The sequence below is a fragment of the Canis lupus genome, chromosome 3, assembly GCF_011100685.1.
Source record: "Canis lupus familiaris isolate Mischka breed German Shepherd chromosome 3, alternate assembly UU_Cfam_GSD_1.0, whole genome shotgun sequence".
NCBI classification, from domain to species: domain Eukaryota; kingdom Metazoa; phylum Chordata; class Mammalia; order Carnivora; family Canidae; genus Canis; species Canis lupus.
In genome coordinates this window covers 19,926,414-19,939,354 of record NC_049224.1, presented here as the reverse complement: position 1 = coordinate 19,939,354, position 12,941 = coordinate 19,926,414, and the positions used below count along the sequence as shown (strand labels likewise).

General features: G+C 42.1%; 1 protein-coding gene and 1 long non-coding RNA gene across 19 annotated transcripts in view; one reads left to right on the top strand and one right to left on the bottom strand.

The window, feature by feature from the left end:
• Window positions 1–12,941, bottom strand: part of MEF2C (myocyte enhancer factor 2C) — a 169,041-nt gene that overhangs the window by 145,763 nt on the left and 10,337 nt on the right. For 2 of the 17 annotated variants that reach the window (XM_038532356.1, XM_038532354.1), the window contains exons 1-2: window positions 9,674–9,783; window positions 7,694–7,780 (exon numbers count right to left, since the gene is read on the bottom strand). The gene's annotated coding sequence lies outside the window, so the exon portion shown is untranslated. Of the gene's footprint in view, window positions 1–2,981; window positions 3,273–7,693; window positions 7,781–9,673; window positions 9,784–12,941 lie in introns of those variants that run through there. The other 15 variants (XM_038532352.1, XM_038532351.1, XM_038532360.1 and 12 more) reach the window with 10 other exon arrangements.
• LOC102153687 overlaps window positions 9,361–12,941 on the top strand; it is a 144,618-nt gene continuing 141,037 nt past the window's right edge. The window contains exon 1 of one of the 2 annotated variants that reach the window (XR_005356737.1): window positions 9,361–9,794. This is a non-coding gene — a long non-coding RNA (uncharacterized LOC102153687). The remainder of the gene's footprint in view (window positions 9,795–12,941) is intronic. The other variant, XR_005356736.1, reaches the window with a different exon arrangement.

Below are 12,941 nucleotides of genomic sequence, written 5' to 3'. Positions count from 1 at the left end.
ACTCTTTTCATTGTGTCCAGGCAATCACTACATTCATAAAATGAATATGTGCATTTTTATAAATTTTAGATATTAATCTGCCTGGTGTGTTCTCTGAGGATGTGCTTTTGAAAAAAAAAAGTAGAACTTAAGTAATAATCTCTCTAAAGTCCATTCTGTAACCCTCGATTGCATATGAAATTCTCCCACGTTGTTTTGAATCACGTCCCTGAAGCCAGGGTTCTATGCTTAATACATAATTTTTTTTTTTTGGTTATTAAGTAGCACAAATGTTGCTGCACAGATATTTCCCCATTTTTGTGACTTTCTGAGATTTCATAGACCTAAAATATACCGCGTGTAGTGTTGGGAAATAAAACCACAAAACATACTACAATAAACAGAAGAAAGTTTTGAAATATTATGTTAACATATACCAAGGAGTTATTTAGCTCAGCTTTTTATAAAAGAAATTTAATATAATAAGTCATTTATTAAAAAGATATGGTTGTAGGGTTATTCAATTTATTGACTCAGTGTAAAAATGAGGGCCAAGGAAGAAATACATAGAAATCTGAAAAATATAAAACATGATGCTTTTTCAGTATTCTATCTTGAATCAATAGACACTCCTTTTCACTACTGGAAAAACCATTTCCACCAAATTTTGAAAATTGAGTATGTTTATAAAAAGAAAAGAGGCAAGGTGCAGTAAAGTCCTTGTTATTTAAATTTCATGTATTTAATGTTATGTGTTCCTATTTTGGAAAGTTAGTAAGATATGTGATTGCATACTTTTAAAGTATGAACAGCTCAGAAAAGATGGAAAATTGACTTATTATAAAGTGTTCATTGTTATTTAAACCTAAGAAACAAATTAATATTTAATAAAAGTCAGGTCTTTAATATTGTCTTTGACGTGCATACACAGCAATCAGAATGTAAATAGCGAAATTAATGAGAGAAGGAAAATTCTGCCTTTTGTAAGATGTCTGGAAAATATGCCACAAATACTCCAAAGCTTTGTGAATGCGAATGACAGTAAATTTTTATAAAGTTTGGTAAAACTTGAAGCTAAGGTAACTGCCAACTATTGTCTCTTTAACGTGACTTGGGAATCAAATTTTAAATATTGAGTTTAAAGTGTGCTTTGATGGAAACTTTTAGAATTGAGCTTGTAGTATACTATACAGCCAAATGTACTTTCCAACAAATAGACTGAGATTTTTGACTTTAGAGATTTTTTTTTTCCTTTTGAGATGGGATACTGGATAGGCATATCTCATTTTACCTGCGAGTTCTGAATCCACTTGCTTTAGAACTACTTCTTCTAACTTAATAAATTTATACATACATTGGGAGACAATAACATGGTTTATTAACTGCATTATATTTAACTGAAACTCATGGAAAAACAAAAATACTGCTTGTGCCAGATTTGTACATACTGAACATTTTCAAAGACTAGCCAAAACTGGTTATTATTTTTAAAATTAAGTAAAATGTTTTAGTTTCAAATTGGAGAATTGGAGATTGTTAACCTATTAAAAGCTAAACTTAGTATGCAATACAGAGGTTAAATGGGGTTCACAGGTGGTCACATTTCCATGTCCTTCCAAGTCTCTAGAGATTGGAGTTATTATACTCTACATAAACATCTTTACTCTGCAACCACAATTCCACTGCAAGGTGCCAGTGAAAAAGAGGCTGGTCACTTTTTTTTTTTTTTTTGACTGGTATAATGAGGTGGCTGGAGTTCCCTTTATAGCATACAAAATATATGCAGTCACTAACCATTTCATAAGACAGTGACTATTAGAGTTAGTATCAGATTCACAATAGTAAAATGCACTTTGTGTCAAAGCAATTCTCCACTGAGGACCAGTTAAAGAACTGGCAGAGAGCCTGATTCTACCTATTATACTGTCAGCATTTACATATAAAGGTGTTTTATACAAAAGACACACATTCCTACAATGTGAAGAAAAGAGCTTTTTCCAAAAAAAAAAAAAAAAAAAAGATAACTACTGGACCTAGACTAGTCAGAAATGTGTCCGATATAAAATTTCCTCTAAGAATTAAGAGCCATATTCTGGGAAGAAGATGACATTAGTAGCACAATTAAATCCTTGCATAAATATAATAAACAATGTGTTGTGTCTCTCCATATATACTTCCTTTGTGCCAAACTTTATCACTGAGTTTGGTAACTTTCATCCAAAGTCCAAACAGAAGGCAATTAAAGTGACTTAACCTTCTTTCTTTTTAAAGAGCCATGTATTTGACTTGACCTGAACAGCAGTACATATACTGAACCCCAACACAGATTGTAAAATGTAGAGCCTACCATGGCCAGGGTATCACTTTTTTTTTTTTTTTTTTTTGTCCACACCAATGAGAAGCCCTCTATCAAGCCAGCGCTTTGGTAAGGGAAGGAGATGCACAAAGGTATATACTCTGACAGACAGCCATGCTTTAGCTCAAACTAATCCCAAGAATTAGTGGCTCAGAAGCCTAACCCAGAGCAAATCAGAGACTTTGGGGGGCCTCGCAGGAGCATCTTTCCACAGTAAACTAGCGGCTAATCTTAAGGAATGTACTTCAAGGTCACAGAATATCCTGTGAAATATTAAAATCCACCAGGCTCCACACGCTCCACCATATCAAACATGCTAATGACGTGAACTAACTTCATGAAACTTTAAACACACGGGTGTGACAAGAACGAGTCAGGAGTGATTTCAATAACTGATGGCAAACAGAGAAGTCTTAAAAAAGTTACTTTTAGCAACAGACCAGGAAATCACAGAATCTTAAAAAAAAAAAAAAAAAAAAAAAAAGAAAGAAAGAAAGAAAAAAGAAAAAAGAAAAGAATGCACAACCAACCTCAACTTCAGCCTTCCAAAAAGGCACAAGCATAGACCCAGTGCCGTGGAATATACTGATGCAGAGACAATACCCAGGCTATTTCTATTTCCTCGAGAAATGTCAGAGGTACTTACATGAAGGAAGACCCGATCAGATTAGTCCTTGGGATATTTTCCTTTCTTAAGAGAGAGAGAAAGAGAGAGAGAGAGAGAGGAAAAAAAAAAAATAACAATGATCTTTACTTCGTCCAGCCTTGAAGTGTCTCTCCACCTGATTCAAACATGCAGCCACGGCGACCCACACAGAACCTTCAAAGTCAATCCAATAGCAGCCTGAAGATGTCTGGGTGTACGCGTGTGCTCAAGTGTCTGTGACTGCGAGCAGCGCGAGCAGAGAGCTGGAGCCCGAGCGTGCGCGCGCGCACCGGGGGAGCGCGCGCGGGGGAGGCGCGCGCGGGGCCGCGCACTGGCGCGCGCGCCCGGGCCGCTCGGAAGAGGAGGAGGAGGAGGAGGAGGAGAAGGAGGAGGAAGAGGAGGAGGAAAAGAAGGAGGAAGAGGAGGAGGAGGAGGAAGAGGAGGAGGAGAAAGTAGCTCTCAGCAGCCGGCCAGATTAAAAGTAACCAGACTCATCCAGAAAACTGCGTCCAGGAAGGAAGTGACAGAGGACGAATGGGAAAAGGAGAGCCGCTCGCAGCCTTTGAAACATCGCGTAAAAAAAAAAAAAAAAAAAAAAAAAAAAAGGCAAAGGGGGGGCGGGGGCAGTGGTGGAAGGATATTGGGAGGGGAGGCGGGGGCGGCGGAGCAGACGGGCCTGGGGCTCCAAGCGGCACGTCCTGGGAAGCGCCTCTTGCCTTCTTTTTTTTTTTTTTTATTCTTTTTTCCCCCCCTTTATTTCGTCCTTGCCCCTGCGTGTGCCGCGGCCTCGCGCCGCCCTCTGCTCTCCGCCTCCCTCGCCCTCCGGGCCGCGGGCGCTCGCCCCGCCAGCCCCGCCAGCCGCGCCGAGCCTCAGTTTCGCTCTCGGCAAAAGGGGGGCGGGACCAGACCTCGGAGCGTTGTAATAAAACAAACATACAGCAGTTCCCTCCTCACCCCTCCAGCCTCAACTAGATTGATAAATTGCTCCAGCACGCTACTTTAATTATGTATATGGTATGCAGAATAAATCACTGAACATCAGTACCTCAATCAAGCACTTTTAAATGATAATTGCATCTTGGTGAATCAATCTCCCCATTCCTGACATTTTGCTAATTTTAGTTTTACGGTGGGGTAATGGCACATGCCATACGCAAACCTAATGACAATTCTTTATTGCACGAAACCGAAGACAACATCGCGAGCGGCGGCTCCCGGCTCTCCCCACGCGGCGGCGGCGGCTGCGGACGCTCCGAGCTCCGGCTCCCGCTCCGGCTCCGGCTCCGGCTCCGGCCGCCGCGCGCCCGCTCCCCCGGGACTCCGCGAGCCAGCCTGCAGGAAAGTCCTTCCAAAGTCGGGATCTTTCCTCTGACCAATAGGAGCGCGACCCTAATAGTTGCTCCTGCGACTTCTCCCTCCCCCCCCCGCCCCCACCCCCCCGTTTGCAGACGCGTTAACCACTTCTTTCTTCCGCGGGTCCGTGCGCTCCTCCGCGGCTCCCGCGTCAAAGCCCCCGAGCAGGAAGCCTGCGAGCCCTCGATTCCCCGCGCCTTCCCTGCACGCCCGGGACGCGCGCTCTTCGGCTCTGCAGGGCTGCAGGGCCGCACGGCGTGCAGAGAGACTCCTTATGCCTTATGCATGTACAGAATAATGAAATAATTACCGGTTCCTGAAATCTCGACTTCATCGCGGGGCCATGAACTTTCTAATCAGTTTGGAAATATTTACCGAGGCGGCAGCTTCCTCGGAGATCCCCCCCCCCCCCCCCCCCCCCCCTCCACTTCTATCTCTTCCACACCTTACTGGATTTTATCCAGAGCATTAACATGTAAACCAAACCAACTTCCCAAATGCATTAGGCTTCCCTATCCGATAGCTGATGACTTCACTTATCCTGAAGAGTTTCAGCTGCACAGGAAGCAGAACTAGAGACTGATAAGGAAGATACTTATGTTAAGGTTTAAGCACAGTAAACACTTGTCCTTACCAAAAAAAAAAAAAAAAAAAAAAAAGGTTAATATTCAAGATTAGGAAAGCTACCAGGGGTCGGGCACCTTTCCTTCTCTAGCCAATGACACCACACCCAATAAAGCCAAAGTAAAATATACCAATAGTACCCAAACCATGAAAAGACAAGACTGCATGCCAGTAGAACTACAGATCATACAAAATGTTGAAACCCAGTTAAAAGATTTTAAACCTGTGAAAGGAAGAAGAGAAAATACGTTCGGGAAATGAAAACGTTGAAGGTACAGGAGTAGACAATAGGAGTATACCGAAATATCTGGCTAATTAAAGATATTTCCTCACTTAAAAAAAAAATTCCTTTCAGCACTGTATGTTTAACCCAATGACTAGTTGCATTTCCTGTGAAGTTCTGCACCATGCCTCTAGACTATTTTAATGTGTGAGGACAGTGTGATTCAAAAAGCCTCCTGCTTCATTGTAGGGGCTATTTGATGTGAGTAGCTTTTCTCAGAAGAGTGGGCTCAACATTTAGGTGTCTGCCCCAAGGCTTCACTTGAAAGGAGAAGGTTGATTTTACAGGCAAGTACAACCAGATCTGAACAATCTTCAGCCTTCTGGCTCATCACCATTGTGACTGTATCAGCACAGTTAAGATGAATCTCTTGCTTTTATTATAGGAAAGCGTGGCAAACTGTCACAAAGCAAAAGTCATCTGAAATAGTATTATTTCTTGCAGATTAGGATCTACAGTATATTTTTTGCCTGTTTGTTTTTCAGCTGGTGAGTTTGCTACTACCATGAATTCATTTTAATAATATGGCAGAGATAATCTGTATCAGGTTTTCATTCAAGGTACAACTTCTTAAAAAAAAATCCAAAAATTTAAAGGTGCATACTCATTTTGAATACTAAGATATGTCTATGTATGGTGATAAAAATGAAATTAATTTTTTCCAGATTCACAAATGCCTTGAGAAAGCAAAACATTAGTAGGAACTATTGCCATCATGCCCAAAATTAATGCAATGAATTGTAAAAGCCTATTTTACATGAGCAAATAGACACAGGCAATACATGACTTTCGGCCATACTATTTTCGATGGATTACAGGTTATTGCTATTTACCTCAGCAGACTTCAGTTTTGGATAGTTTTCCTTCAAAAAAAAATCATTTTACCTTTTTAACATCTGAAAGAATTATTTAATAATAAGCATTATAACAAGCCCATAATTATCAGTGATAGTACAAGTACAAAAATATGTATAACCCCACACTGTGGATAATTTGGAAATAATTTGGATCTGGACTGTATCACAGTTGGCCTTTTAAAATATAAGATATTCCCCTCAGCAGATTTAGCTTCTTAATTATGTGTGACCTAAGTTAATATTAGCATTAGTTTCCTTCCCATGAGCCTTCACAGTTGAAGCAGAAGATGTTGTGCAGAAATACACAATAGAAAGTCACCAAGATTTAAAATTATTCATTGGTAATCCACAAAGTGGTTAATACAAAATGTGCTTTGTATTCTTTGAATACTCTGGATTTGATTTTTTTTTTTTCTCCCCAAATCATCCTGATCTCTGCCACCTAATGCTACTTGGCTAGTATCATAATATTTTTTGGTGTAGCGAGGAGCTTGTAGTAGGTGTTAGGAGGCCTATATTCTCTGGCTCAAGATTTGTGCCTAACTAATGAGTGTGTCTTTTCAGGACTTCAGATGCTTATTCATTATGTGAGTTAAGTGAATTCTCCAATCTATTCCAGTTCTATGATTGGAAAGTAGAAAATTCTGCTACCCTTTAAGCCAATTGGATGCTAGTGACCTATCATGTTAAATAAAAGGTGACAAATCATTTAAAAGAAAATGATGTCTGGGATTGTCATACTATTTAAATAAACTATAAACTCCCCCCCATTACTAAATAATTCCTTTATTAAATAGTTGTCATAAGTGCTTTATTATGTATGTAATTATATATCTACTTGTTCCCCCCTCAAAAGAATGGTTTAGCAATGTATTTAATTAAAGTGCCACAAAAGTTACAGAGAGCATAATCCTCAGGACTTGAATCTAAGGAGTGCTAATTTCTCATTTCTGTTCCAGGTTGTGTACCATCTTACTCCACCCTTCTCTCTTTACTACATCCCTACATTAAATCAGCAGTACACTTAAACCCTGTTCACTGGGTATGCCTGCTTTTAAGCTTGGCCCACGCTGGGTGTAGCTCTTGAAGTGAGCTTTAAAAAATTATTTTAAAGTAAGCTGGGGCGGTTGCCACAGCAACCCACCCTAAGATGAAGAGAGGCTATAGATTAATCTACCCCTCAAGATTATTCAACTGTATAGTATTTGCTCTTCAGCCAGAACACTTTCAACACAAACATGATAATTGAACATAGAAGTTCAGAAAAATATACAAAGTAGTAAGATACAAATTCCAATAGCATTAAAAATGTTATATTTTTTTATAGTTTACAGTAGAGATGAGATACATAACTTCCCCTGAGATGGGTTAATTGTAAAAGAGACTTGCAAAGGTAGGCCCTGAAAGGTGACATGTGGGCTTTAAGGCAAAATGGCATGGTATTGCCTACAATGTAAAGCATAGAATGGTTGCACCACTCTCTTTATTATCCCTTTTATGTGTCTACGTTATAGATACCTAATGACAGAGTTTGGCAGTTTTACCTTTAAGAATTAGCTTGGTGGTAAATGATAGAGCAAATGTTAAGCACTCACCACATACACATACAGTCATTTGCCTTCCATTCTTTACTTCATCTCTTCATAGAAGTTACTTCACAGTTTGCAACTCTTCTTTGGCACCTTAAAATGTGTAAGTACAACAAGGTACATAGTTAAAACATTTTTTTTTTAAAGAAAGCTGATATTAAAGTACATTCAAATAGATTCATTTCTAAAACTTCTAATCTGAAGTAACATCAGTATTAATTCTGTTTTTAAAACAAATGAATGTATGTTAAATATAAAATAATTAAAATTATCATTAATTGTGAAAATACTTATATCTTTTAATATAAATAGTGCCAAATATCTAAATTTCAAAAATTCTTTAGGTACAGCTTTAGCCTATGCACAGTATACACCATATGGACTGCTTGTGATTGAGAATCTGCAATATGCAAAGGATTTGTTATTCCAAGCCAAGGTTTAATCATATCCTTTATCTCATATCTAAAGAGCCTATATTTATCTTTATTTTTTGTACCTTTAATTTTGTATCTGATTAAGAATTACAAAGGAGAAAGTCAAATCCACCATACCCCAAGCTAACAAAATTTGTCAAGTTGGGATAATGAAGCTGCGACTGTAGTTGCTGAAAGGGCTTATTGTACATGTCGCCTAAAGGCCAGTTTTAAATACTTCGGGATTAGTGGTGTGGATTCAGTACCCTTTATGAATTCTATTACCAATAATACCTTATGCTTCCCACCAGTGTTTAACTATACTGAGCACAGACAAATGCTCCTGTGTTCTAATCCCTGCTTGAAACCAGCTTTCTATGACTTCCAGCACACACATGAACTTTTCCCTGGCTTCAGAATGAGTCTACTCCTCCCAACCCAGAGACATATCAGACCAGGATGGTCAATACCCATTTACCCATCTGTATTAGCAACAAGACTTCTCACAGGGAAGGCTCATTAAGATTTACGAAGCCTCTATATTTGGGTTGACATTCCTAAGATTTATTTTTATTTTTAAATTGCCTCAGGCAAGGAGAAATGAATTTTGGCCACTCTTCCTTTAGGGGTGTTAGCTGAGCTTAGTCTTTTAGGCTCAGGCCCACAGTGAGTTAGTCTAAACTTAGTGACTGGTACTGGGTATCTGGTGACCTGGTGAATACCCTTTCTCCTAGCTTTGCTTGCTTTTGCAGTCTGCTAAGTGGGAATCATAACACACATCTCCCAGGGCCTTTTCACCTTACAGAAATGCAATCTTCATGGAATCATGTCTGAAAGGATATGCTACGGCTTATAATATAACAGTGCCACTACAAATGATGATACATTTCTTCCTTTTCCTGGATCAGTATGCCCAAATAAGGCTACATCACTAATTTCCTTGCAAATGTGTGCCCCATTACAAAGTATCCCTATGCATGGCTAAATCTGATGGACTTTACCTTCACGTACAAAATCGTTAAATGTTCATCGGAACATTGATTCTATTCCGTTTCTCGAAATATCACAGAAACCTTCAAGTCAAAGAATGGATGGTCACACTTCCCCTTTTAACTATTTTTTTTTCTAGATGCCTCTCTACGTGTGTGCCCTTTAATTTTTAAAGATCTTTTTTTTTTTTTTTTTTTTTTTTTTTTTTGTAACCTGGGATCGGGGTGGGGAGGAGGGGTGGGGATTCAAAATCTCGTCCTGCGTTTTGGTGCCCACTTCTTTGTCTGGGAAGCCGAGGGCTGGAATTCCGTTCGGACGGCCCCTTAAAGACCCAGACAGGGGACGCCTCTGGTTTCAGCAGCTTCCTCGGCGGAGTTATTGATTGCAGGCAGCAACAATCCCTCCGGGTGATTTGGGTGGAAAGTGAATCCGCGCTGGCTGGGCGTTCTCAGAGGCGCAACAGCCGCAACGCCATCCAATTATTGCCGGTCGTCCCCTCCAACACCGCTCTCCACCTCCAGACTCCGCTCCCTGCCCAGCGCCACTTCCCCCCACCCACTTTTCTCAGAGCGGACCGACCTACCTATTCCTTCTCAGCCCGTCTCCGCTTCCCCCCCACCCACTTTCCTTGGTGCGGACGGAGCCGAGGGGGCGGGGGCTCCCTCCCGGGAGCGTTTCTAGAGCTCGGAGGCAGCTAGTAGGGGGTGAGTGCGCCACGTGCGTGCGCCACGGGCGCGGAGGAGGCGGGCTCGGGGCCCTGCGGGGCCTGCGGCCCGGTGCGCGCCCGGTGCGCGGAGGGGGGCGCGCTGTCCTGGCGGGGAGCGTGGCGGCGTGTGTCTCGAGGGCGCTGCCACGGCTCGGGGGTGGGGGGTGCGGGGGGGGGAGCGGCTGGGGGTCCGGCGGAGAGGCCGCGTGCCGGGCCGTGGAGGATGGGAGGAGGGCGCAGCGGTGGTGGGTGGGCCCTGGGAACGCTCGGTGGCGGAGTCGGGGAGTCGCCCCTGCTCGCCTGGTTTGGGGATCTTTGGGAATATTCCCTCTCGGTTGGCGAAAGACGCCCGCGGAGCGCCGGGGAGGAGTCCGAGCCCGGCGCCCGGGGCGCCCACCTCCGCGCGGTGCACAAAGCGCTGGCACCGCCGCCGGGGCTCGGAGCGCTCTGCGCGCCGGGGGGCACCGCGTGGCGGGCGCAGCTCCGGCCGCCGCCCCTGTCCCGGCGCTCGGCCGTGTTTGTCACCTGACGGAGCCTTAGGAGGGGACGCGGGTCCCCGAGCTGGACTGTGCAGCCCAGCCTCTCAGGGGCTACGCGATCATTTATTTAACCGCTGGGTCTGGGAGTTAAGCTGCCACGGGGGATACGTGCGCGTCTTGGCGAGGGACAGGCCACAAACTACACGACAGTTGGGATACGAGGGAGAAAAGACACAGAACCTCCCCCCCCCCCCCAAACTACCTTTCCCTTTCCATCCCCTTTCTCTGCCGTCACGTGAGAACAGTGCCGGGATCTCTTGCAAAAATGCCATCCCGAAAAGCAAATGCCTGGGCTGCTGCTTTGATCTGCCCAGTGGAGCTGAACCAAGGGCGCCCAGAGTGGCGGGAAGACCCATGCTCCTAAGGCACTGTCCAGTACTCGGCGGAATAAATCAAAGATGCAAAGTGTTTGTATTGTCCTGCTCTTGAAGCTAGAAGCTGCTACCAATATGGTAGCCGCTACCCCCCACCCCCTATGGCTCTTTAAGTTTAAGCATATTAGAATTATGGCAAATTCAAAATTCAGTGCCCCAGTTATCCTGGCCACATTTCAAGTGTTCAATAGCCACAGACGCCTGATGGCTACCTTATTTGACTGCGAGATGTTGAACGTTGCCATCATTGCATAAAGTTCTATAGGAATGTGCTGCTCTGGAGTTTTAAATGAATGCTGGTTAAAAAAAAAAAAAGAAAGAAAGAAAGAAAGAATCTGCTTTGTGATACCAGCCAAATTTTAGGACACTCTTGGCATTTGCATTTCCTGGCACAAGTGTGGAAAGTTTTAAAGTCAGAATTTCCGTATCATCCTGCTGAGAGAGGTCTTAGGGAACATTCAACACAAGCACCTAATTTCTGTTTTTACAGGGAAGACAAGAGGGGCCCAGAGAAGTTAACAGATGCACCTCCAAATCATGCCAGAAATTTAAAAGGAAGATAAGGTCAAGGTACAGAGTCTATCTACTACTACACTTTGTGCCCCATCAGGGCACCTTGCCTGGGGCTGCCTAGGCAAATTAACCCCACAGGAAGGTGACCTGGCCCAAGATTTTCCACAGGAGTACCCGTTTTACAAGAGAAAATACTTCTAAGCATTCTTCTAGGAATAGATTCTAAAAAAGAATAAGGTGTGTAGGAAATAACACTGTCTCCCAAACTAAAAATGTATTATTGGTAGCTTTATAGATTCATATCATGTCTTCTTAAAGAGACTGGTTGGCATAACATTGTTCCTTATTTATACTTACAATACTCTGAGGAAGTGGCATTATCCTTTTTTTTTTTTTTTTTTTTGGCATTATCCTTTTAAAGTAAGAGCTAAAAAGCATTCGAGGCCAGGGAGAAAAAAATATTACATAAGGTGAGAATTGTTAGTAAAGCATAATCTTCCCCAAATTTGATCAGTTACAAGGTATAGAACCTCCCTTTGCCTCAGTTTCCTCATCTGTAAAATGTGGAACATAAAGTGCTACTCCTAAAACTTCGTTAGGAAGATTAAAGGAGCCACTCAACATAAAGCACAGGGCTGGGAAATTGGTAAACTGTAGTAAAACACATTCTTATTTTCCTGCAAAAAGTTTCTACCTCTACACTATTAAGTTCCATGTTCACCCACACAGGGGCTGACAGAGCAGTGAAAGCTGGAGAAGTAGATCGTCAGAGGGGTGGGAATTGGTTCAGGATGAGAGCTTTATGTTTAAGAGGTAGAAATCTCTTCAATCCTAAAATTCCCTGACTGAATGGGTATGGGTGGTCTTATTTCTCTTTCACAGGCATGGTGTCTCTAGTATACCTCGAGACTTTCATTGTCTTAATTTATTATTTTTTTGTCTTGAGGGATGCTTCTTCATACTTGTTAGCTGCTTGGTTGTTGAAAAGGCACTGGAAACTCCAAGTCCATCCTCTTTCACCCTGGTTGACCTTTGGAATGCTGTTGTCAGCCAAGAAGACATTGATATCTTCAGTCTCCTGCTAGCTTGAATTCTTTAGGGCAGAGCCTGCTCAGATTATCTCCTGATGTCATTCCAAATGTCTGATGGCCATCTATGGCAACGGGGCTGGGCTGAGGCCTGCCAGGAAGGGGGAGCCCATGGAATGCTTAATGGAGCATTCTGGTCAAGAGGGACCTAGAGATTGTTCTCTGTTCGATGCATGATCAACATTACAACTATGTCTAGGGCACTGTTTGCTGGTTCTTGCAAAACAGAAGCTATAGACTTTTTTTTTTTTTTTTTTTGGTTTTAATAAAGTCCCCCTTGGGACGTGTATGATTTCTATTGATTTAAATTTGTGTAAATATGTATTACAGGAAAAATGGACTCAGAAAGTGTTAACAAACAATTTATGTCTGGTATTCCTATTCCTGCTAACTCTCCTCAGTAAGAACACCAAAGTAAGATAAAGAAATTTAGAAAGGAGAGAATAAAGCCACCACACCACAAAATGTACCTTGTTTTCTTTATCTCTGTAGGTAATTTTCCAAATGATGGTATTCTACTTAGCTGAGAACTTACAAAATTACTTCTAAAATATTTTATTTATAACCTAAAATTATAAACCAAGAAAGATAATACGAATTTTATTTTTTCAAGAAGGAAAGATCATGCATA